This window comes from Podarcis cretensis, assembly GCF_951804945.1.
Source record: "Podarcis cretensis genome assembly, chromosome: 10".
Taxonomy (NCBI): domain Eukaryota; kingdom Metazoa; phylum Chordata; class Lepidosauria; order Squamata; family Lacertidae; genus Podarcis; species Podarcis cretensis.
This window is the reverse complement of record NC_137179.1, coordinates 51,339,080-51,364,298: the sequence shown is the minus strand read 5'-3', so window position 1 is coordinate 51,364,298 and position 25,219 is coordinate 51,339,080. Positions and strand designations below refer to the sequence as shown.

General features: G+C 42.8%; 1 protein-coding gene across 1 annotated transcript in view; it reads right to left on the bottom strand.

The window, feature by feature from the left end:
- Positions 1-24,879, bottom strand: part of PRICKLE1 (prickle planar cell polarity protein 1) — a 68,560-nt gene extending 43,681 nt beyond the window's left edge. The window contains exon 1 of the mRNA XM_079994160.1: positions 24,595-24,879. The gene's annotated coding sequence lies outside the window, so the exon portion shown is untranslated. The remainder of the gene's footprint in view (positions 1-24,594) is intronic.
- Between the last annotated feature and the right edge of the window lie 340 nt (positions 24,880-25,219).

The following is a 25,219-nucleotide window of genomic DNA, read 5'->3' as shown; positions in this document are numbered from 1 at the left end:
AAGTCCCAGCCCTCACTGCCGATGCCACTAGAGGGACCCCACCCCCACCAGAACAAAGCGGGGCTGTGCTAAGCTGCCTGCCCACCCAGTGCAGGGGGGAGCCTGCTGGCTGGCTGATACACCACTGGGCAGGTGGAGTTTGAGTGCACCCAGGACCATGGCAGCCCTAGCACCTCATGCTATGCCCCTGCTTCTGTTCCAGAGCAAACAGCAGCTTGAGGGAGGGGGATATGTGTCAAAACAGCGCAAAGGGAAAGGGTTATTTGGATTTATATTGGAGATACCATAGCTGTAGGTTTTTTAAAAAGGAAAATGTGATAATGCTTTTAACTTAAAGTAAAAGGTAAAGGTAAAGGGACCCCTGACCGTTAAGTCCAGTCGCAAACAACTCTGGGATTGCAGCACTCATCTCGCTCTAAAGGCCAAGGGAGCTGGCATTTGTCTGCAGACAGCTTCCGGGTCATGTGGCCAGCATGACTAAGCAGCTTCTGGCAAACCAGAGCAGTGCACAGAAATGCTGTTTACCTTCCCACCGGAGCGGTACCTATTTATCTACTTGCACTTTGTCGTGCTTTCGAACTGCTAGGTTGGCAGGAGCAGGAACTGAACAACAGGAGCTCATTCCATCGCAGGGATTCGAACCGCCGACCTTCTGACTGGCAAGCCCTAGGCTCTGTGGTTTAACCCACAGAACCACCCACGTCCCTTTTAACTTTAAAGTAGCCCCTCTGATTTCAAGAAGAAATACTCAGGGCAGATCTACACCAGACATTTAAAGTACATGTTCAAAGCACATGATCTCCTACAAAGGATCCTGGCAAATACAGTTTCATCCCACAGAGGCACAGTTCCCAGGACACTTTGCATACTAGTTTGCAGGATTCTTTTGAGGCAAGCCGCGTGCTTTGAATGCATTATGGATGTGCTGTGGTCCCCGGCCCACCCCAAACTCTGCAGAGTTCCAAAGTGCTTAAGATTGGGTAGTTTGTACCAGACTTATTTTATGAAGCCTATGCAAAAGCATTTCTTTGGTTGTTACCTCCAAAAATGTTAAGTCTTCAATAAACAGTACATTTGCTTGAAATGAGGGTCATTTTTATTTCTCCTAATTCTACCTTGAGAACAAGCTTATTAGGTTGGACTGCTTCTCATACGTATTGCCAAAACTTTAAGAAGCAATTCCATCTAAAAGCACCATCTCTCTAGATATACTTCCTGCAGCTGAAATTACATACAGGTTAAATTTAAAAATGACAGTGATTTCATGGGACACACACACACACACACACACACACACACATACGTGTGTGTGTCTCTATTTTATCTGACTCATCTATCCTTTGCTTCTGCTGTGAACTTAGAAATAGTGTTAATGTTTCTTGTAACTAACTATTCAGAGAACTGGTGCTATCCTTTTACAGAACATATGTGACTGCACGTGCCCTCATCGCTTGTGCACATACAACAAAGCAAACGTTTTTATATACATTGGCAAATCTGGATTGAATTTAAGGCATTCCAACTCTTAAAATTTTAATTGCCAGCATGCAGGAAGTATTTTAAGAGGAAGAGGGCCTCTCTGGACTAAGACCACCTCTACAGAAGCTTTTCATGCTCACCACACTAAAAACAAACAAAATGCAGAATCTGTACAATGATCTTCCATAAGTATCTCCAATTGTTCCAAGGGAAACAAGTATGGTTTACTACTTTCCTTACAGAGCAAGTGTTAAAGGTTGTTTTTGATATGACCATGAAGCAAGGAGATAGGAAACATGAGGCTCTTCTGCTTCTTGTTCCCCTGCATCTATATAAAAAAATATATTCCTTTCTCCACTAAGTCATCACCATCCAATATCCTGCACTGCTTATAGCAGAGGAGGGCAGCATGTGTTCCTCCAAAATGCTGCTAAACTCCAACTCCCATCATCCTTAGCTATAATGGCTAGGGCTGATGAGAGTTAGAGTCCAATAGCAGCTGGAGGGATATCTCCAATATAAACCATTTAAAAATGTGCTTAAATTTTTCCTTTCAGATATTTCAGGTCAAACACTTGTAGCATATTGGAACAAAATATCAACACTGGGTATTTTTTTAACACTCTTGCTTACTAACTAAGTAGTACTAAGTAGAATGAATGTACAGTGGACCCTCGAGTTACGTTACCTTCGGGTAACATAACTTTCGGGTTGTGAACGTGGCAGAAGTGCTCTATCACGCCGCGTGTGTGCGCAGAAGCAGCGCCTCTTCTTACGGCATTTTCAGGGTGTGAACGGACCCCTGGAATGAATTAAATTTGTATCCAGAGGGTCCACTGTACTAAAGGTTGGCTCGCTCCCCAGGGCATTAGAAAAAATTCCAATGCAAACTGCAAATTTCCCAGTGAAAATAACTGTACACAAATTTGCCTAGGAATTTTTTTTTAAACCCAGGTCACTGCTTTTGCAGGAAGGAACAAATTCAGTGGTTGAATTTCGCCTTGTTTGTGCCATTCTTTTTTTTTGCGCTAAGGGCTGCTTTATAGCAGAAAGAAACGGCAAGAGAATCCAAACAGGGGTCAGCAAACTTTTTCAGCAGGGAGCCGGTCCACTGTCCCTCAGACCTAGTGGGGGGCCGGACTATATTTGGGGGGTGGGAGTGGGAAATGAACAAATTCCTATGCTCCACAAATAACCCAGAGATACATTTTAAATAAAAGCACACATTCTACTCATGTAAAAACACACCGGTCAGTCTGCAATTGGGCCAAATCCAGGCCCCGGGCCTTAGATTGCCTACCCATGATCTAAACTCACCCACTGAATTTCAAGCAGACCTTACTTCTAAACAACTGGCATTCAGCATGAGATCTGAGGCTACGCAGATGGTGGTAATCCGTCTGCAAGTAGAGGAATCCTACATAAGGTCCCTGGGACATATAAGAAATTATATTCCAAGAACATTGGCTTTGCAATGAGAATGCCTTCGAGCAGGATGAAATTTAAAGGTTTAGGAAACATTTTCCTATATCCATTTAATAGCAAAATGAAGGAGCCACCAAAGAAGGGAATAAGTAGGGGGAGGGTGGGCAGGGAGGACTTACAGTAAGTGCTGGGGAACTATGAAAGGCAACAAAAGTCAAAAAACAGACACACACTTTTATTATGTTATTCAGTTTTGGCAAAGGATGCATCAGTGAGCTTTTACATCTGGAAAAGTAACGATTCAAGTAATATAATTATGCTCCCACCAATGCAAGCCTTACAGCTGTCAACAATTTAACTATACAGTAACCAAAATTAAAAATAAAAGAATACAGAGGGAGAGCACTCACTTCAATTAGATGCAAGTTTTAGTTCCATTTGTTTGTAATAAACACTCCCTTGTTCACACATGGAAGTTGCTAAATTTCAAAGTATTAATTGACTGTTGTTTAACTCAGTATTTGTTGTTGTTGTCGTTTAGTCGTGTCCGACTCTTCGTGACCCCATGGACCAGAGCACGCCAGGCACTCCTGTCTTCCACTGCCTCCCGCAGTTTGGTCAAACTCATGCTGGTAGCTTCGAGAACACTATCCAACCATCTCGTCCTCTGTCGTCCCCTTCTCCTTGTGCCCTCCATCTTTCCCAACATCAGGGTCTTTTCCAGGGAGTCTTCTCTTCTCATGAGGTGGCCAAAGTATTGGAGCCTCAGTTTCACAATCTGTCCTTCCAGTGAGCACTCAGGGCTGATTTCCTGAATGGATGGGTTTGATCTTCTTGCAGTCCATGGGACTCTCAAGAGTCTCCTCCAGCACCATAATTCAAAAGCATCGATTCTTCGGCAATCAGCCTTCTTTATGGTCCAGCTCTCACTTCCATACATCACTACTGGGAAAACCATAGCTTTAACTATACGGACCTTTGTCAGCAAGGTGATGTCTCTGCTTTTTAAGATGCTGCCTAGGTTTGTCATTGCTTTTCTCCCAAAAAGCAGGCATCTTTTAATTTCATGACTGCTGTCACAATCTGCAGTGTTCATGGAGCCCAAGAAAGTAAAATCTCTCAGTGCCTCAATTTCTTCCCCTACTATTTGCCAGGAGGTGATGGGCCATGATCTTCGTTTTTTTGTTGTTGCGCTTCAGACCATATTTTGCGCTCTCCTCTTTCACCCTCATTAAAAGGTTCTTTAATTCCTCCTCACTTTCTGCCATCATAAACATTTAGGATCAAGCTAAATCAATTACTGATTTCAGGACAGAACAGGAGATGAATGATAGGACAACCCAAGGTCAGTATGTGAACCTCTGAGAAGAACAATGACATCTTATTTAATAAAAGAGGCAGATATGATGGGAAGGGGAACGGAATCTAGAACAGAGAACAGGTAGGCAGAGGAAGATGACATTCCAGAACTCTGCCCACAGCCATATCGTGCTGACTTCAAATTCCAGAAATGAAGGCACCGTTAAAACCAAGTTAAGCAGATTGAGCTGGTTTCCCTCATAGCTGGGTTCGGAAATGCCCTTGGGCAGCGGCAGATGAAGTCATAGGCAAAAATTTCCATCTGTATGTTACCAAGACACACCCTCCTGCCATGCATTCTGCTATAAACAGAAAATTGTTTTAATTTGGAGAAAAGCAAGGGGGGGCACTGAAAGTATTATCCTCTTTATTAGCTCATTACCTTCTTTCACTGAGAAAAACCATGTTAAAAAAGAAACGCGCCACGTTTGGAGCAAGAGGGAAGATAGCGGCAAGACTGTGCAGTACGCACAGCTACCATGAACCAAGTTCAGCTGTCAAGGAGGAATCAGCTACAGGATGGGTGGGTCACGATTTGATGCCAATGTGGCACAAACTCCAAGTCTTGTGCGGTACACGCAATGTTGTTCTCTTCGTAAAAATGTGCTTGGGAGGTCTGCTCTAATCGAGAAGCTCACTCGCCCTTGTTGGTTCAGTAGGTGGTAAGTAGCACAAAACAGAGCTGTGAAACCCTGGACAGCCATTCATCTTGCAGGTAGCCATGGAAGTGTCTAGACCCATTCCTCTGGGCTCCCAAAAATCTTTCTGGGAAGGCATATGCCCACAGCTGAAAGGCTGAATGCTATCTGTATAGGTGCTGATGCAATCATAAAGAAATAACAAACAAACAAATACAGTGGTACCTCGGGTTAAGTACTTAATTTGTTCCAGAGGTCCGTTCTTAACGTGAAACTGTTCTTAACCTGAAGCACCACTTTAGCTAATGGGGCCTCCCGCTGCCGCCACGCAGCTGGAGCATGATTTCTGTTCTCATCCTGAAGAAAAGTTCTTAACCTAAGGTACTATTTCTGGGTTAGCGGAGTCTGTAACCTGAAGCATATGTAACCGGAAGCATATGTAACCCGAGGTACCACTGTACCAACAATACCAACAACATATTGTTTATACCCCACCCATCTGGCTGGGTTTCCCCAGCCACCCTGAGTGACTTCCAACAAAATATTAAAAATACAATAAAACATCAAACATTAAAAACTTCCCTAAACAGGGCTGCCTTCAGGTGCCTTCTAAAAGTCAGATAGTTGTTTATTTCCTTGACATCTGGTGGGATGGCATTCCAGAGGGCAGGCGCGTCTGTTTTGCAAGGATGTCCTACAGTTTCTGTTTGTAGAGTTGCTTATTGTATTATGGATCTATTACAGAAAGTTTTTAATAAAATTATTTCACACAGACAACTCACTTTGTCCAACTGGAGAGTTATATGCAGCAAGCGTTATTGCTGTCAACACATTTGGCACCAAGGAATGTGGGTTGAAATGCACCCTGAGCAATATATTTTGTTTATCAAATAATTTTAAGGAATCTGCTTTTGATTATTTCTTCACTGAATTTTCACATCCCTCACCTTTAAAAATATGCCATAATATTATTAGCACTGGACATGGGAGAACAAGGGCTTTGATTATTATCCGTTCTGAAACCGCTTCCCCAAGGTACAACATCCCTGAATTGAGCTTTTTAATTTTTAGAGTTTTCTTCCTAGTTCAAGTAGATAGGGAGAAAAAACACACACCAGGAGTCATCGTTATTGCTTCATGTTTTAAGAGTGCCATCTAGCGACTCCCTTTCCTCCCTTCCTTAAGGAAAACTTTGATAAAATTATACATGCGTTTTCTTCAGCCTCAAAAGCATCCCTTGACTTTATTTTTAAAAACCAAACAGTAACAGCCCTTTGCCAAAGATCTCACCGGTAGCTTTAGTCGCAATGGCAGTTAAGTCGCATAACTACTGGATAGTTGTGCAACCACGAGGACGGTAAAAAGAAACCCCACACACTTGTAACCGCTAATCTACAAAGCTTAAAATTAATTATCCCCTGCAATTAAGCAAAGCTCTCATAGCAAAGAACATCATAGCCAGCTCTCACTATGACCTCATCTCAAGTGTTAAAAGGGGGGAGGGAATTAAACTTGATCATCCAAGATTCGCAAAATTCCAAAACAGTCATTAGAAGAGGTCTACTCTCAGAAGAAAACTTATTTCTGGACCAAACCCTCAACCCCAATCCAGTGCTGCAGCGCACATGTGAGTGCATACGTATATTTGGTAAAAAAAAAAAAAGATTGCCCCAGCATGGATCCAAATGTACAGTGGTGCCTCGCAAGACGAAATTAATCCGTTCCGTGAGGCTCTTCGTATAGCGGTTTTTCCGTCTTGCGAAGCAAGCCCATTGACAGCTTAGCGGATTAGCGCTATTAGCGGTTTAGCGGCTTTTAGCGGATCAGCTGATAAGCGGCTTAGGGCTTAGGAAAAGGGGAAAAAAGGGGGAAAACCCCCGCAGGAACTCGCAAGACATTCTCGTCTTGCGAAGCAAGCCCATAGGGAAATTCGTTTTGCGAAGCGCCTCCAAAACGGAAAACCCTTTCGTCTAGCGGGTTTTCCGTCTTGCGAGGCGTTCATCTTGCGGGGCACCACTGTATTCTTGGAAGCTTGTAAGGCAGCCTTCTTTAACCAGGTGCCCTCCAGATATTTGAGACAATTCCCCATCAGCTCCAGCCAGCATAGCCTGTGGTCAGGGGTGATAGCAGACGTGAATCACAACATCTGGAGGGCCACAGTTTAGCCACACAAATGTGTCTCTGAGAAAGAAGCCCAAGTGCAGTGACTTGCAGAAATCATGGCATACAGATACTATGACACTCCCAGCCCTGAAGCCCTTCCATTATCAGTGTTTAGCTTGGGTGGGGGTGGGGAAACTGCTCTAGACAATTAACATTTGGGAAGGGCTCCTTTGAGTCAAGCCAACCAGATTTTTTGAGTCAATTCTTCAGATGTTTTGTTTGTTTAAATAAAAAGAAGTATTGTAGCCAACTGTTCAAACGGCTCCAGTTCTTTGCTGTTCTGATTTTGAAAAACTTAACCTTAGTTTCAACGGCAGCAATAATACTTTTTTGGGGTGTGTGCGTGCCAATTTGTATGTTTGCCTAACAAAGGAGGCTGACTTATACAGAGTCACCAATGGGTCCAGCCAGTTTGGTCCACACCAGTGTTTCCCAGCCTTGAATCTCCAGCTGCTTTTGGACTACAACTCCTATCATCCCTGGCTAGCAGGACCAGTGCTCAGGGATCATGGGAATCGTAGTCCAAAAGCAACTGGAACCACTGGCAGCAGGCCCAGAACATTTCAAACATCAGTCTGTGACAGGCCTATCTGGAGATGCCAGCGACTGGACCTAGGCCCTTCAGCATGCAAAGTAGATGTACTTTTAAAACAGATTCTCATCCACACATGAGCAATGCCAAATCACCAGCAAAACTGGCCCTGGCCCAATCACAAAGACAGTGTCTTCCATCTGTTTTCTTGCTACATCTGGCTTTTCCCCATTACTGATCTCGATTGGGTTTTCACGTTGTTGTTGTTGTTTAGTCGTTTAGTCGTGTCCGACTCTTCGTGACCCCATGGACCAGAGAACGCCAGGCACTCCTGTCCTCCACTGCCCCCCGCAGCTTGGTCAGACTCATGCTGGTAACCTCAAAAACACTATCCAACCATCTCATCCTCTGTCGCCCCCTTCTCCTTGTGCCCTCCATCTTTCCCAACATCAGGGTCTTCTCCAGGGAGTCTTCTCTTCTCATGAGGTGGCCAAAGTACTGGAGCCTCAGCTTCACAATCTGTCCTTCCAGTGAGCACTCAGGGCTGATTTCCTTCAGAATGGAGAGGTTTGATCTTCTTGCAGTCCATGGGACTCTCAAGAGTCTCCTTCAGCACCATAATTCAAAAACATCAATTCTTCGGCGATCAGCCTTCTTTATGGTCCAGCTCTCACTTCCATACATCACTACTGGGAAAACCATAGCTTTAACTATACGGACCTTTGTTGGCAAGGTGATGTCTCTACTTCTCAAGATGCTGTCTAGGCCTGTCATTGTGGTTTTTAAACATAAAAACACTTCCCACAGATCATTCCATTTGTAAGGTTTCTTGGTTCAAGCTTGCTTGCTTTGGGGCAACCATCACTTTTGTGTTGGCTGGAAATTAAAATTGGATTCAGCGTTGTTATTATGCTTTTTCCTACAGTACTCTGATGCCACAGAGACAACAGGTCGCTAATTAATTTGTTAAGATCTGCATGCTTGCAAAAGGCATCAGTTTCATGTCAGGTAAAATGAATGTGGGAATGTACGGTAATCATCTTATTGGCAGGCTGTTCCCCTTTTAAGTTATTTACTTACACATCCTGTCCAAGAAGCAAAAGATCAAAGTAGTAGGCCATATTTTTTACATTCTGTGATTTTTTTAAAAAGGTCACCCCTGTGCAACAAGCCAGTTTTCTTTGTCAACAGGCATTTTCTTTCATATAAGCATATCAAACAGATTTCTGCTAGCTACAGTTAAGAGCTTTAGCATGTTCTTACGCTCACTGGGTTATTCTCCCAATCCTCACTTCCCTCTGCACCGAACAACATCACTCTGTGTTTCCACTTCTATACATCCAGTTTGCCTAACAGATGCAATTTCTGCATAAATGCTCAGCATCAATGGCTACATTTTTGACTCGCAGCTGTCCATGGAGGTGCCGGCTGTGTAGCAGCTCCATCTGGTACGCAAGCTGAGACCCTACCTGCCCACGGACTGTCTCGCCAGAGTGGTGCATGCTCTGGTTATCTCCCACTTGGACTACTGCAATGTGCTCTACATGGGGCTACCTTTGAAGGTAACTCGGAAACTACAGCTAACCGAGAATGCAGCAGCTAGACTGGTGACTGGGAGTGGCCACCAAGACCATATAACACTAGTCCTAAAGGATATTCACTGGCTCCTAATACGTTTCTGAGCACAATTCAAAGTGTTGGTGCTGACCTTTAAAGCCCTAAACGGCCTCGGCCCAGTATACCTGAAGAAGCGTCTGTACCCTCATCGTTCAGTCTGGACACTGAGGTCCAGCTCTGAGGGCCTTCTGGCAGTTCCCTCACTGCGAGAAGCGAAGTTACAGGGAACCAGGCAGAGGGCCTTCTCGGTAGTGGCACCCGCCCTGTGGAATGCCCTCCCCTCAGATGTCAAGGAAATGAACAATTATCTGACTTTTAGAAGACATATTTTTAGAAGACATCTGAAGGCAGCCCCGTATTGGGAAATTTCTAATGTAAGCCACTCAGTGTGGATGGGAAAGCCCAGCCAGATGGGCAGGGTATAAATAATAAAATAATAAAAATAATACATTAGAGCATAGGGCAAATATATTTCCAGGAAATATCAGCTTTAAAAATGTTTAGAGTAAAGCCCCCTTCAGGAGCACAGAGGTGGTTATTCGGCACCCAGGACACCCAAAACCCCATCCGTAGCATTATTATTAAAACAGTGCTGCATATTCAACAGTAGTTCTTAACTCATAAATGCATAAGGAGATCCCTGCTAGACCAGGTCAAAGGCCTATCTAACTCAGCATCTTGTTCTCACAATGGACAACTAAATGCCTCTAGCAAGTCCCACAAAAAAGAACCAAAGGCAACACCATTCTCTCCACTTGCGATTCACAGCAACTGGTATTCTGCCACCCCAACAGTAGGAGAACCTAGTTTTATTCTCCAAAACATTTCAATCTTCTTAAATGTCAAAGATAACCAGAAACACAATTTCACAGGGTTCCAATGCCACGAAGAAAGCAAAACAAATGTGGAAGGGTGAAAGATTTAGGCAGAAGTTGTTACATCATTAGAGAGCGCATATATATATTAACTCCCAACAGTTTCCTTTGTTGCAAGCACAGAGCAGAGGTGTTCCATTTAAAAATTAAGATAGGACAGTTATTCCCAACCTGATGCCCTCCAGATGTTTAAGGCTACATCTGGAAAGAGACACGTTGTGGAAGGCAAAAACCGGCTATTCCTGAGATTAACAGCATAATCTTATGAATGTTTACCCAGGAGTCAGTCCTGCTAAATTCACTGGGCTTGCTCTCAAGTGTGCATATTCCGTTGCCAACACTGCTTGCTATAACGGTGTACAAAGGCACCAGGCAACAGAAACAGCTATGTATAGTGGCAAAAACACCAGGGAGAAGAAGTGTAACAGACCAAAATCACAGTGTTACACTGATTTCAGGGAGCATAGTAATTTTTAAACACAGCAAGACACTTCCTTACATTTGTCTTTTCAAATATGTATCTGCAAACAGAGGGCAATCCAAGGTTTTAACTTTAAAAATTTAAACTGAAGCTTTTATGATCTTCCTTCACAGTACGAGCCCAAAAAATGTGGCAGGCAGCGTATGTGTGCAGAATATACTCTTCCCTTTGGAAAATGAACCCAAACCCCCTACTCCACAGCAAACTAGTAAGCTATTATAGTAAAAAAAAAAGGAAATTGTAAGAGGCAAACAAAGCTTTCATGTGCCTTTAGGAGTTCGGCTCTATCAATTAGGGTTCCCCCCCAAAAAAACTAGATTCTGTCAGCATTTTTACCTTTTAAAAAAATGAGCCACATGTAGAGATTGCTGTAAGTACTTCCTCATGAATAAACATTTCCAAGGGCAGCCTAACAGTGATGGGAGAGGACAAACCAAACACCAAGGCAAGTTTATGGTGGGACTGGTGCTCTTGCAAATACATGTTTTTGCAGCTCCCACATGACATTGCTGTCATCGAAATGTCAGCGCTGTTTTTGCCATATAATCCAAATTTACCCTTTCCATGGAAATCTGATGAGTTCATACAAAAATAAACCCTACTGTCAATGACCCATTTGCAATTATGCTAATGACTGATATACAGTATTAAACTTCAGCACAAGGCAAAGTTAGTTCCGTTTTGCAAAGGTTGAAATTTCCCCTCACTAGCCTGGTTTGCATGATACAGTAAGCCAAACCTTGGCTTATCTAAAATGGGAGTAAAAAAAGACTGGGGGAAAGCAAAGTGGATCAGAGTTTCTCTCAGAGATGCTTCTGCGGTTCTGCTAAGCTATAGTTTATGGTGTCACATGAAGCAAGCCACTGCCTACAAACAACTTCTAGATCTATTTCTGAACCATGTGCTTTTTCTCAACACAATAAGTTTCAGAGTGTGAGAACACATTGCATTGGCAAAAACTGAGCTTTCTAGAGATCAAGCAGCAACAGGTCTAATCTCTTGGAACTGAATGAGTAAGGCTTTTATTTTTAAAAACTGCAAATAAGGGAAATAATAGTTTATAATATAGAATCAGAAAATATCAAGAAATAATTGCCTGGAATATGGTAGGTAATTCAGTACTCTCTCTCTGAATACCAGTATACCTGAAGGAGCATCTCCACCCCCATCATTCTGCCCGGACTCTGAGGTCCAGTGCAAAGGGCCTTCTGGCGGTTCCCTCACTGCGAGAAGCCAAGTTACAGGGAACCAGGCAGAGGGCCTTCTCGGTAGTGGCACCCGCCCTGTGGAATGCCCTCCCACCAGATGTCAAAGAGAAAAACAACTACCAGACTTTTAGAAGACATCTGAAGGCAGCCCTGTTTAGGGAAGCTTTTAATGTTTAATAGACTATTGTATTTGATTATTTTGTTGGAAGCCGCCCAGAGTAGCTGGGGAAACCCAGCCAGATGGGCAGGGTATAAATAATAAATTATTATTATTATTATTGTGTTAAGAATCACAAGTGGAGAGGTTGCTGCTGCATTCAGATTTTGCTTGCAATCTTCCCATGGGCATCTGATTGGCCACTGTTAAGAACAGCATAATCCAATTTATTTCAAGTAACTGAGAGAAATATTTCTACGTATCCTTTTTTTGTCCCAGATTCAGATTAGCCAATTGGGCGAAGTTATTTTTTGAACTGTTCAACTAAGAAAAAATTTCAGTTGGGAATCGTATTTAGGGGTGGTTGTTTTTCAAACTCCACTAGCTAGCGGTGAAGAGCTTGCTCCTGATGAATAAGGGGACTGTTTGGGGGTGGGAAAACAAACTCAGACCTAGTGTGGATATTTTTTTACAGCATTGCTGTATAATCAGAGTCAGTGATTTGAGCACAGATGCCAATTAAGTACCTCCATATATTGCCAAGAAGTACACATGTACCAGTATCCAAGCAAGACTTGTAGCAATACTGAGGTTTTTATGTAGCTGTTCAGCAGACACTTCCCCAGGATTAACTATTCAGAGAGAGTCTGTAAAAAAGAAAAAAGAACAAGTTTTCCATTTATGGAAAAACTTGTGGCTAGAAAGGGCAGGCGGCGGACGGTATGGAGACAGCAAATTGAGACAGGTTCCCCCCCCCCCCCGGAAGATTAATTCTTCATCACCATTAGCTGAACCTCCTTTAAAGAGCCAAGCCTACAAACAAAATGACATTTTAAAAAGTTACAAAGTACTACTCACATACTGTTAAGGTAAAATCCCCAAACTGGAGCTTGAAAGGATGCAGAGTTCATGCAAACTATGTGCCCAGAATTTTCTAGTTACAGTGTAAAGAGTTAGAATCGCATACGCAGCCAACTCAATACAGTATAGACACTGAATACATAATTATATGAATACATTTGTAGTTTCAAAAGTGTGTGATTTGTAATGTAAATACAAAAATGTAACACTTTTAGGGCTTTTTTTTAAAAAAGGATGCACCTAGTCTCATTGGTATAGCTCAGGGTTTCCCAAACTTGGGCTTCCTGCTGTTTTTGGCAGACCAAATATTGGGGAAACCCTGGTCTAGTGACCCCATGATGCGCAATGGTAAAGGAGAGCAGAAAACAATGAGTAAAAAATAACATTGTTAGACAAATAAACTGCTTTGTGTTGGCCTTGCTCCCACATTAACTATTTTATGTGTGCATCATGGCAGTCTAATTCACATAGCCACCTCTCTCTAAATGATCTTACTAAATGATCTTACTCCTTATCCATATCCCTGGATTTTACATGTCTTACTCTGGGGCCAACTACTGTATCTTGAGTGTTAGCATTCATTGTCAATATTTAACTGGTTTTAAGGTAAGTCACTTTCAGTGACCTCTGTAAGAAAAGCAGCTAACAAATACTGTACAATGAATAAAAGTTCTTTCTTTTTACAACAACTTATGTCATAGCAGTTATCTGTCTTGAGTTATTCAAGGCCCAGCTTGGTAGTGACCAGTTAGCAGATTTCCACAAGTTGGAGGTCAACCATATTTCCAGTGGTGCAGGACAGGAATGGAAATTTCTGTATACAACTCTTTGAGATAGACAGATATTGGCACTCAATCACCTCCTTATAAAGGCTTACAGCACCTTGAGTTAGGTTGCAACATCTATTTGACCAAGGATCCCTTGTGTAGTTATCATTTGCAGGACTGTGGTTTAACAAGGAAAATCTTCCAAGCAAGCATAAAGAGGGACTTCGTAACCAAGAAGCTTTCTTCCACTTAAACTTTGAGAGCCTGCATAGCTAACCATTTGTAGTCAGTGCATGCTGAAAAGTGGGGAGTTCAGCTCCCCACTATCACCGTTTACTGCAGGCACGGGCAAACTTGGCCCTCCAGATGTTTTTGGGACTACAACTCCCATCATCCCTAGCCAACAGGACCAGTGGTCAGGGATGATGGGAATTGTAGTCTCAAAACATCTGGAGGGCCGAGTTTGCCTATGCCTGGTTTACTGCAGCATTATTAGCTGGGCCCAGATAAAGAAAGCATTTAAATTCAAGGGTTGGGATTTCAAAATGCCTCTGAAAAGTCCTAACTGCCCCTAGTTACATTAAAGAGCATCAGATGATAAGCACTGCTAATTCTAAAAGACTGACTCCACAATTTAGATAATCAGCTCTTACATTACTCATTACCAACTGAATCCATAAGGAGACCATAAATACAATAATGCCAAGAACAATTACAGTGCTGACAAAACCTCGGTCCCAAATGGTAACACAACATGTCAAAAGGATTCCAAATTAATGCAAGTCCACAGTGTAATAGAGTCCATTTGGTGTGTGTTTGTCTGTTAAATATATTATTACATTTTATTGTCATGGGGGGAGGAAGTTTACAATGCTGGCTAAATCTAGAGAAGGTTACCTGTGCTTAGCCTCAGTTTTCATCAACAAGATGTGTATCTAGCAGTATTTAGATGGCTTCAACAGAAAGCTCTGCTTTCATCTAAAGAGGGTGGAGGCGGAAAGACTTACCAAAAATGATCCAATGTTATAAACCACTGAAATGGCAGCACACCATACATTTCAAGGGCATTACTTCCCCTGGGAAGTGTAGTTTTTAGCCCCTCACAGAGCTACAATGCCCAACCTTAAAAAGGGAGAGACTGGAAGGGTTTGGAAACAGTTTTTCTCCTCCAGGAGTATGCCTGCCCATTTCCCCCCCAGTTGTCAGTAGCGTGATCCAGGGATGTTGGCAGCAATTTCTATATTGTAGTTGTTAGAGCCAGCTTGGAGACATGATTGTATGGGAGTGCTTTCTCAACAACCTACCACAAAGCATTAGAACAGTATGTCAATCAATGATATATATGGCAACATCATTTGATCTTCAACAGTATTCCCCACCCCAATAAATCAGGAGCTCAGAACAAGCCTTTTGAAAGCACAAGGGAAGCCTATTGAGATCTGGACCTCTTAGCCGTTAAGACTTTACTCTTCCGAGCAAAGCAGCTTCTGGTTTAACCTCTTTTGTAAATAAAGAATTTATTTCCAGCATAGGCGGCCAGTTGTCTTGTTCTTTCAAGCACACTGGGCAGTGAGCAAGGACGTTTTGTTGGCTTTTAGCCCACCAAGCTGTCTAGACTTATAGAAAGAGCACAAAGGAATTTATAGGATTACATTTTACTAAAACAAACAAATGTACAATATTATATTATTCCTTTCTTCCACACACACAAAAAAACAAAGATCTAAATCACTTCAGTGATCGGCCATAAATGAAAACTATATTTATCACTTCAGAGCCTCTCTTTGTGCCTTGAACACAGGCAGAAAGATCTCACAATTAAGTTCTCCATAAGATAATCATGATAAACAAAAGGAACAGAAAGCCTTCCAAAATTCTTACGTTTTATTACACAATCCACACATTTCAGGAAACATCTGCAAAAACACAAGACAGGGTTTCATGCCAAACTTTATTCCATTTAGAAATGAGTATGTATATTATAAGTCAACACAGACACATTAATTATTTCTTCAAAGGCATGTAATATAAGCAAGAGGAGGACCCATTCAGATGTGTGTGGGCTACTTTGGTTGTTTTTTTAAAAAAAACAATTGTTTCCCTGTGGTCCACCAAGTGTTTCAAATTTTACAAAGCAAGAGATCCCAAGTATCTACTCTTAACAGGCAAGGCATAACTAATCAGCGTTAAGGGATCCCAGGCATGCACTCTCGCTTCTGAGCATAATAAGTATCTTGCCTCTTAAGAGGCTCCACTTAATCCAACTCTCCTTACAGAAATCTTAGGAACCAGCAGGTACTAACTAGTCTGACCATCAGAACATCAGTGGACCATAATCAATCTTACAAATGCCCCAATTTAAACAAAATGAAAATGTTCTAGACATGCAGGTCATCGAAACCACCAATAAGCTATACTAAGCATTTTTGGCTTAAACAAAGAGAAGCTAAGCTCTTGAACAGATGAAGGGCTGGCATTGGCTAGAGCTAACTAGATTGGCTGGATACTTCTGCGGCAGATCACAGGTGCTGAGCAAGGGCCTGTCTCACATTTCTATTCTTGGACTTCAGTTATTTATCCTCCAAAGCCCATCAAAGTCTCAGAAGCCAAGAAGCTTGGCTTGTTGGAAGGATTGGCCGCTATTCCAGTTAGCACTGCAATTCACCACATACTTAACTTTCCAGAAGACTCACTGAACCTATGAGGTCTGCTGTCTTAGCATAACTACAGATAATCTGGTTAATAAGTCCATGGCAATAGGAATAGGTGGCCAGGGCAAACACCAAACTCTAGAGTCTACATGCTTGCCATGCTATGTTTCCACACTCTTGTCTCTTCCTTCCATCCCTAGAGTTATACCCATTATCAACTATAGTTCCTCGGGGCACAGGTAACTATAATAGAATATAAAAGATACATCAAAACTAACAGAGTTAAAATTGCAATTCAGTACTACAAGACAATAATTAAACTTTCATTCTGAAAAGGTTCTGCTAAATTAAAGTCTTAATTATGCATCTAAATGAGCTGTGTTGTCCCTCTTTTCCAGTAGTTATGAACTCCACATTGAAGAGGCCACTGAAAGTACTACTGGTGGAATCAAGGTGAATTGTCTAGGTGCAGAGGCTGTTAGCAGGTAGAACAGGAGCCTTAACAGTTTCTCAATTGAGATGTAATGCCAAACCATGGTTTGCAAACACATCTCAACTTACAGTACCCAGTTCTGCTTTGTTTATAGATCACAACCATGGTCTGCTGTAAATCAGACTTCACATCAAGCTTCCTTAACCATGGCTTGGCATGCTGCCTAAATTCAGTATGAGAATGACACTGCGGTTTTGCAGCAGTCAATGAATACCTTCCAGAACTTTTATTTACACACAAACCTCACTTCTCATATGGGTATATCCCAGCCTCTTGTTTAGGAAAAAAAAGCATCAAATACTTTAGACTAATATAACTTTTAAGTCCTATCCTCTGCTTGAAAAATCACTTTTACAGCAGGTGTTTAAAGACATGGGTTTCCCTCTATTACCGGTAGATCTGTCCTTAGTTTCAACAAGTCTTACAGCAAATGGGCATCGTGGGGCCATTTTCTGTAAGATTTAAAAAGCAATGGGTGATATCTAACACTATGTCAGATTCATTAATGGACCCACCGAAAGCATTGGGCTTTAAGTTGGATGTTGCCCATTGGAGCTATTGGGAAAGTTGCTTACCAAAAAAAGAAGGAAGTAACAGGAAACCAAGAATCCTAATTCAAATTAAATACAATCACAATTGCATTCTCTGAAGGTTGTTAGAGAAGCTATCTTTTTTTAAATACACAGCTGCTTCAGGCTGCCAATATTGTGCATAATTGGCAGTAGTTCAAAACAAGAGTTGTTACTGAAGGCAAAGACCACAACTGTAAAGTGAGAGATCTGCAGCTCATGTTCTTTCTTTCTTTTTCTTTTTTTAAGGCACAGCTGAAAGCAATGTAAGCATGCTAATGTCTTCATAGATTTGCTTGCATTCCTGGGCATATCCCAGACATTCTGGCTTACAGACCAAGAGAAGGGCAGTAAAGTGAGGTAGAACAGAGCAGAGCAGCTCAAAAAGCTTCCATACCTTTGATGGCAAGATTTAATGCATGTATTTCAAGCAGACATAGCCAACTGACAGGTAATGGACTTCATCTTGCCTCTGGCCTGACCTGCATTAAGTTAAAGCCTGCACCAGAAGACATTCCATCTAACATCAGAAGAAAGATCATTCCAGAAGCTTCTGAAAGTCTTCAAATTAGGTGTTGGGAGAGTCATTACCAGCTTAGAAGAAAAGCACAGGTATTTCATGTGTGGGGTTTTTTTGTCTGGGCAGGGAATACAGTTGTACCTTAGATCCCAAACACCTTGGCACTTGGACGTTTTGGCTCCCGAACACCAAAAACCCAGGAGTGAGTGTTCCGGCTTGCGAATGTTCTTTGGAACTCAAATGTCTAACAGGGCTTCCCATTGGCCGCAGGAACTTCCTGCAGCCAATCAGAAGCTATGCCTTGGTTTCTGAACGTTTGGAAGTCAAACGGACTTCCAGAACAGATTCCGTTCAATTTCCAAGGTATGACTGTAATCTGCAAGTGCCATCCCAGAATAAGAAGTGGCAAGGAAACCTGTGGGGCATCTCCTTTTATTTTGACAAAGTAACCTGCCAACAGCTGCATTGTCAACTGTTCACAGTGCTTTATATGGATTATCCAATTTACAACAACCCTGCAAAGTAAGTAAAAATAGTATTATTTCTATACTGCCAATACGAGACTGAGGGTACCTTGCCAAAGGCCATCTAGTGAGTATATGGCAGAGGCAAAATCCAAACCAGGGATTTCCTTATTTGCAGCTAAGTCTCTTAACCACTACAGCACATAAACTCTTCACTGCTGCTTGCAGTGTCAGCATGGAGAGGGGCTTCTGGGTAGATAACTCCAGCCTCTAAACAGCTTGGTCAGCAAAAGAGAAGTGTTCTAAGAAAATATTTTTTAAGAACCAGCAAAGTTTGTCGGGAAATATCCTGCAGGTTAACTTTATGGTATTATCGTGCCTTTGGTCATCAGTAATTCAAATTATGGCCACAGTCCAACAGAGTTAGTTGCACTTGAGCCAGACATTTAAATGTGTTCAAGTACATTTAAGTCTGTGAGGACTTGTAGTCAATGTTGCGTCTCCCCAAAAAAGCGAGAAGGGGGAAAGTGGGAAGAGAAAGTGGTAAATGACAGCACCTTTGTAGCATTATTATAATTATTAAAGACAGCTTTAAGTGTTTGAATGGGCTGATGCATCTTAATTACTGTGCATATTGTGGGAAATCTGTCTGCAGATAAAAAAAAGCTGTAATGAATACACACTGCATGGTCATACCATGTTCCTGGAGTCTTCCTAAGATAATTAATTCAGTTAGAACAAAGTCTAAACATGAATATAATAGAAAAACAAAGTTAAGAGTTATTACAGGGCCCTTGAGAAATTTATCTCAAGAACTGGAAATACCCTTTGACAATGGACCAAGAATGAAGGAAACCGCATCTGGAAAGACTGTCATTTTGGCAAGGAGGAAAATGATCTGATTAGTCTGAGTACTGCTGCCAGAAATGTCATGACATCAGTGTGCTATAAGTTGTAAAACATGTTGCTTCTCACCATTCTTCAGCTTGATGGAGAAAAGAAACTCCCTCCCTCCAGTTCCTGTTATGGCAAACCCATACGCAAGTGGGGGAAGGTAACTCACCTGTATACCTAGAAGACTGATGCCCCAAACAGGTAACATCAGGTTACCTTTTCCATTAAACCGAACAATTAAAGCTGGCCCGAGTTAACAAACTTGTCCTTACATAAAAGCATTACACAAATTGTTTCACATGGTTAAATTCTGTTCAGATTTAGAGAACACATATCCAACAGCTATCCCACAATATTTGCTACTGAAAGTTTGTTTGGAAACAATGACAAATTATACATAAACGAGCCTCTAGGGTCCATCGTCAAAGCAACTGCTAACATTAGCCTTATTGTTCAAAACTTAATCTTAAAATGATGCCACAAGTACATCTCATAACACTAGTGCCTTAATAGTGTTGTAGTGTCACAGAACATCTGTGAATATTCCAACTTCTGAGAAGGAAGAGGTAATAATCACTGTGAGGGGAATGATAAGTCGGTCTGGCTAAGATAAAAAGTAAACAAAGACGGTAGATAGCAAAGACAATAAAAGGTGAGAAAAGGGCAAGCACACACACATATACCCTGATATGTTATCTAGAAATTGGAATGGCTGTATGTCACTAGCGTGAAGGGGCTCTGAAAATGTGATGTGAAGCAACTAGCCAAGTATTTGGTTGCATTCAGACAAGCACAGTTCTTCTTATTAAACTGAGACATGGACAAGCCTTTCCACTACACATGTGTTTAAACCAGGAAACCTCTGACCATAGCTATGGTCAACTGCTTCAGAGTAACATTGAAATCTAAACCACAGTCTACAGTTGGTTTAAGAATCTGGATGGTTCCAAACCTGGTAGGCAAAGTTACTTGGTTCAGACAAAACGGAGAGCAGGGCAGGCAAAAGGCTCATTCATATCAAGGCACAATAAGACCAAATCATCATCATCATCATCATCATCATCATCACCACAACCTACAGTTTAGTTTTAAGGTTACAATCATTTTGGTCAAATGGTGAGACTAGGTATGCTCACCAAAACACAGAACATTCCTTATACCGAGTCAGACCACTGGTTCTTCTAGTTCAGTATTGCCTACAATGAATGGTAGCAGCTCTCTGGGGCAGATAGGCTTGGGAAATCTTTGGTCCTCTAGATCTTGCTAAACTACAACTCCCATTATACCTAGCCACTGGCCATGCTTACTACCTCCTTTCCCCTTGCCACAGCCATTAGTCAGGTACAAATCAGTATGTTTGTTCACAGGCATGATGTGAAATAGCAAACTCAACTTCTGGCTGGGGAGCAGCATGGTCGAATGAACTGGAGAAGCCACCACTACACCCAAAGCTCTGCTGCTCACACCGGTCAAGGCAGAGGATAGTAGGTCTTCCCCTCCATTTTGGAGTGGCTATGCCAGAACTGGGCCCATCACCAGTAGCTAGACTGACTTAAGATTCAGGAGATCCTTGGCTGGTTCAGCTCTACCTCTTTCCCAAGAACACCTCATTTCAGGGGTTTGAGCTGGCATTAGTTCTGCCTGCCCATACTTTCAATGGGCACAGTGGGGCTTTTCACTGTGGCAGAGGCCCTCAAGCAGCAGGGTTGTCTCCACAACATCCAAAGCCCCTTCAGCATGTCAGATTGGGGTTTGAATTTCTCTGTTGCTGACTCCCATACCACTATTGGAAAATGTTGACCCTACTGCAGAGGGTGGCAGGTCTACGTGTGGCATAGGCCTTTGAGTCACTTTCAATACCTTAGCTTTCTCCTGAAGGCTGGGCCCAATTTCTTTTTTATTATCGTTTTTCATGTGAAGCTGCTGATAGAGATGAAGTTGTTCCTACTGCATATGGCAGAGGTAGCAAACATGGTGCCCTAAAGATGTTGCGGGATGACAACTTCCATCACCCTTTGCCATTGGCCATGCAGGTTGGGGCTGATGGGAGTTGGTTACCCATGACATTTGGTGACTGTTGCTCAGTCAAGCACACGTGTACAGCAATGAGCTGAGGTTCATGCACAATTACCACAAGGCCTTCTTCCCCCCAGAGTTAAAACTCCCCCGAGTCCCCATGCCAGTTATGAGCAAATAAGAGATTCCAATGTACTTAAGACACACTAAGCCCATGGATTTTCTCAGACGATAGGGGGAGACAGACCAAACAGTTAACAACCAAGGGAGAAGCATTTGTTTCGCTAAAGTACGCCTCAGTTATCCAAGCAGCAAGAAACAAAATATTTCAACATCTCTGACAAGTATAATGTTCTTGACTAAACATTTTATTATCAATAGTCTCTAAAAACATTTTCTACTCACGTGGATGTAACAATTCTACACCCTAGTTTTCCATAGTGGCAAACTTTGTCGTTTAAACAAGAAAATTCTGGAATTACTTTCATTTCTGTGCAAAAATCTTCACATACTGCATGATTTTAAAATCTCATCTTCACCTACTTCTGAATTCACCACTGCATTAAAGCATTTTGGGGTTCCATTTAGCTTTTCTTTTTTAAAGTCCTAAATAGAAGCAGTGTGGATTAAAGAAAAAAAACCTTTAAAATACAATTACCTTTTCAGTTATACTACAGGATATTAGGGAAATCCAGACTCCCCTGTTGCTTTTAGCCACATCTGACTTCAATCTTAATAGCTCAGCTATTAACCCTGTAAGGTTTCCTCCACCACCCAGCTGATGTTAAAGTTTGCCTAGGTAACTAAGGCTGACCCAACTACAATATCTGTTAATACAAAGAGAAAATAGCCATGTAGCTCTCAAATTATAAAATCTACAACTTGCATTGTGATCCTAAGCAAAGTTAACTTGGAAGTTTATGTCTTACAGAGTTCGATGGGACTCATTCCCAACTAAAGACGCCTAGGATTACAGCTTTAGGCTTACACAGTCATGAGGCCCCCTTTAGTGCAGTGGGACTTTTTCCAAGTAAACATTCACAGGATCAAGCTGTAATTGTTTTTAACTTTCTACCAGCTTTTGCTAGAAAAAAAACAGGGGGGGGGGAAAATCTATGTCTGTTGCTGGAGTATTTACTTTTAAAACTTAAGCATCAATAAACAATTCCTTCAGCAAGCAACTGAAAACAGAACCTTCTACATGAACTGAAATACTTGGAAATGGCAGAGCCAAATGAATCTTAAAAACCTAGATTCTGCTAAATTTGCTGCAGGCAAAGTGGGTGGGGAAACAGCTAGCTAAAGGTCAGTGTTCTCAATCACACCTCAAGCTATAGAAAAAGGCATGATAGCCATTTATTTTTGTCACCTTTTTGTTTTACTATGTGGGAAATACACAGGGCGAGCCTTTAAATCTTCTGCATCAAGATTGCGCTGGGAGTTGTAAAATCTTCCCCACTGTGCTTCAAGCTTCCCAGTTGATGGCATTTAAAAACACTAAAGCTAGTACAAAAAGAGCTTTATTTTGTTTTCCTTAACCTCCAGCTGTGGGAACAGTGACAGATTTCTGAGCTAGGCCCAAACATAGCCACATATACACCTTAAGATGAGTGCCCCCCCCCAGCCAAGTCAGCCAAAATACTAAATGGTTACTGCTTTAAGTTTTAGATCTCCAAGCTAAGGCTCAATGTTGTTTGGAAAGGGGAGGGGAGATTAATGTTCGTTGCACTTTCTAAGTGAAGTAGCGAAGGCTAACTCTGTACCTTAAAAAGTGAATTTTAGATGGTTTTCACCTTCAAGAGTTAAAAAACGTTCCTCCCATCCCTTTACAACTTTAAAGAACCAAGACCCAGACATATTGTTAGGGATCGCCAAAGGAACTCCCGCGGGGCTGCCCTGTATATACAAAATAATAGGAGGGAGTTGAAACATTGACACTTGACTGAGGATAATGGAGAAAGCAAAGCCTTGCTTGTATTGGGGGGGGGGGAGCCAGTTGTCACCCAAGTGACAGACAACAGCTGAGCTCACACATCTGGAGCCTGATTCAGGCAGACTCCCTGAAACTCACACCCATCTATAGCCATGGCCCGCTGCTAGAAAGACAGATGGGAGCTTTCCTTGCATGGACTGTATAAATAAATATATAAAGTGGCAGATATTCTGCAGCAACTGCCACACTGGCTGCGCGCTCTTTAAACGCATCCTTTTGATCGCAGCGAAACAGTTTATTGCTATAGGCATAAGAGATAAATATAGCTTCTTCTTTTTTTTAATAAAGAAAAGTGCAAAGAGATTTAATTACACACATACCCTGACCTTGATATAATAAATAGTTTCACTAGTTCCTAATGCTATGTTCCATTCCTGATACTTATATTTCTTCGTTGTGGTTTTTTTTTGGGGGGGGGGCATGAAGAAGGCATAGCCATGCAAAGTTAAAAATTAAAAGCTGCTTTAGATCCTGCTTGAGAAAGTTACAGCAAAAAGTTGCACCAACCCCATTCTGGACACGATTCTTGTGCAAGCAAAACCCTCCAAATTCTGGGTTTGCACACCCACACACCAATGCACGCATAGTCCTTTCTTCTTGCAGATCCAACTCTATGGGTGCTTACTCAAAAGTAGGCTCCACCGAGTTTAAAGGGACTTACTCCCAGTAAAAGTGGACTGTCTGCGGCGTTAGGGGGTTCAACCCTAAAGCACTCACCCTTTTCCAAAGAGAAGCAACGGCGGATTGAACTGAATACTGTATCCCTTACACCGAGAAAGGAGAGCACTCTCTCGGTATTCTACCCCAACGAGAGTTAACTAGTACTCCGTGTCTCGGTTCCATAATTCACCTTGACCAGCCCGAATCAAAATGCACGTATATAAAAGAGGCGAAGTAACATTCCACGCAAGACGCACCCCACAGTGGGGTTTACCCCCCCACTCTCTTCTCCCCCAAACTTATACTATATACAACATTAACGTCTCACATCGAAGATAACCGATCTGTAGAAAGGACTTTATGATCTGAAAACAGAGACGATGGCACTTTTGTCACCCAAGAAAATCTTCAATTAAAACATTTTTTAAACAAACAGTGGGATTTACTCTTAAGTAAATGGGGGTGTGTGTTTAAGTCCCTCATTAAGTGCAGCCTAAAACTTACCACTAAGGAATTTGAAAAGATGATGATCACTGGTAAAAGTTAAGGGTCTGTGGAGGAGGCGGGTTGCTTGTTTTAGCTAGATTTCCTATTCCAGTAACCCGTTTCTGGGGACTTTTCTTGGAGAGTGGCAGGAGATGCTAAGAGGGCGGAGGGGGGGGGGCGATCCTGCGACCTCCTTTGAGGGATTCTACATAAAGTGCCCCACACCACAGAAAGAAATTCCGTTTCCCCCCCCCCTCTCTCTGTCTCTGCTGCAGCACAGACTCACCCTCGACGAGAAGGACTCCGGCCACGAAGTCGCCCAGGTGCTCTCGCCGGACGGCGATCCCCACATTGGAGGAAGCAGCAGCAGCAGCAGCAGCAGCGCCTGCCTGGTTCCTCGCTCGGCGTCTCTACCCCTCGCGGGAAATCAGCGCACGCCGAAGCCGCGCATGTCGAGCGGAAACGCGGCGGCGGCGAAGAAGAAGAAGGGCGCCTCCGGGGACGGCGAGCGAGCGAGCGAGCCTCCGCGCCAGCAGAGAGAGAGAGCAGCGACACCCTCGGCGGCCGACCCTCTTCCCCTACTGGAACTCCGGCGCCCGGCACCCGCTTGCCATGAGGAAAGCCTTCCCCGCAGCCCATTGGCTGCAGCTGCCGGCGCCAGCCAATCGCCGAAGGGCCTTGTCCCGTCGGCACTCCGGAAAACCCGGTTGGGTGGATCGCGTCAATGGAGACGGGTGGGCTGCGCGCGCCACGCTTCCCCCTGGAGTCGCAGGGAAAGGTTTTGGGGGTAGGCAGTGCCCGTCCCCCAAAACAGGAGATGGGGGGGGGGAGCGGGGAGGAAGAGAAGGAGGAGGGGCCCCGCAAGACTGCTGCGACGACAACGTCCCATAGAAGCATGGAAGGGAACCTGC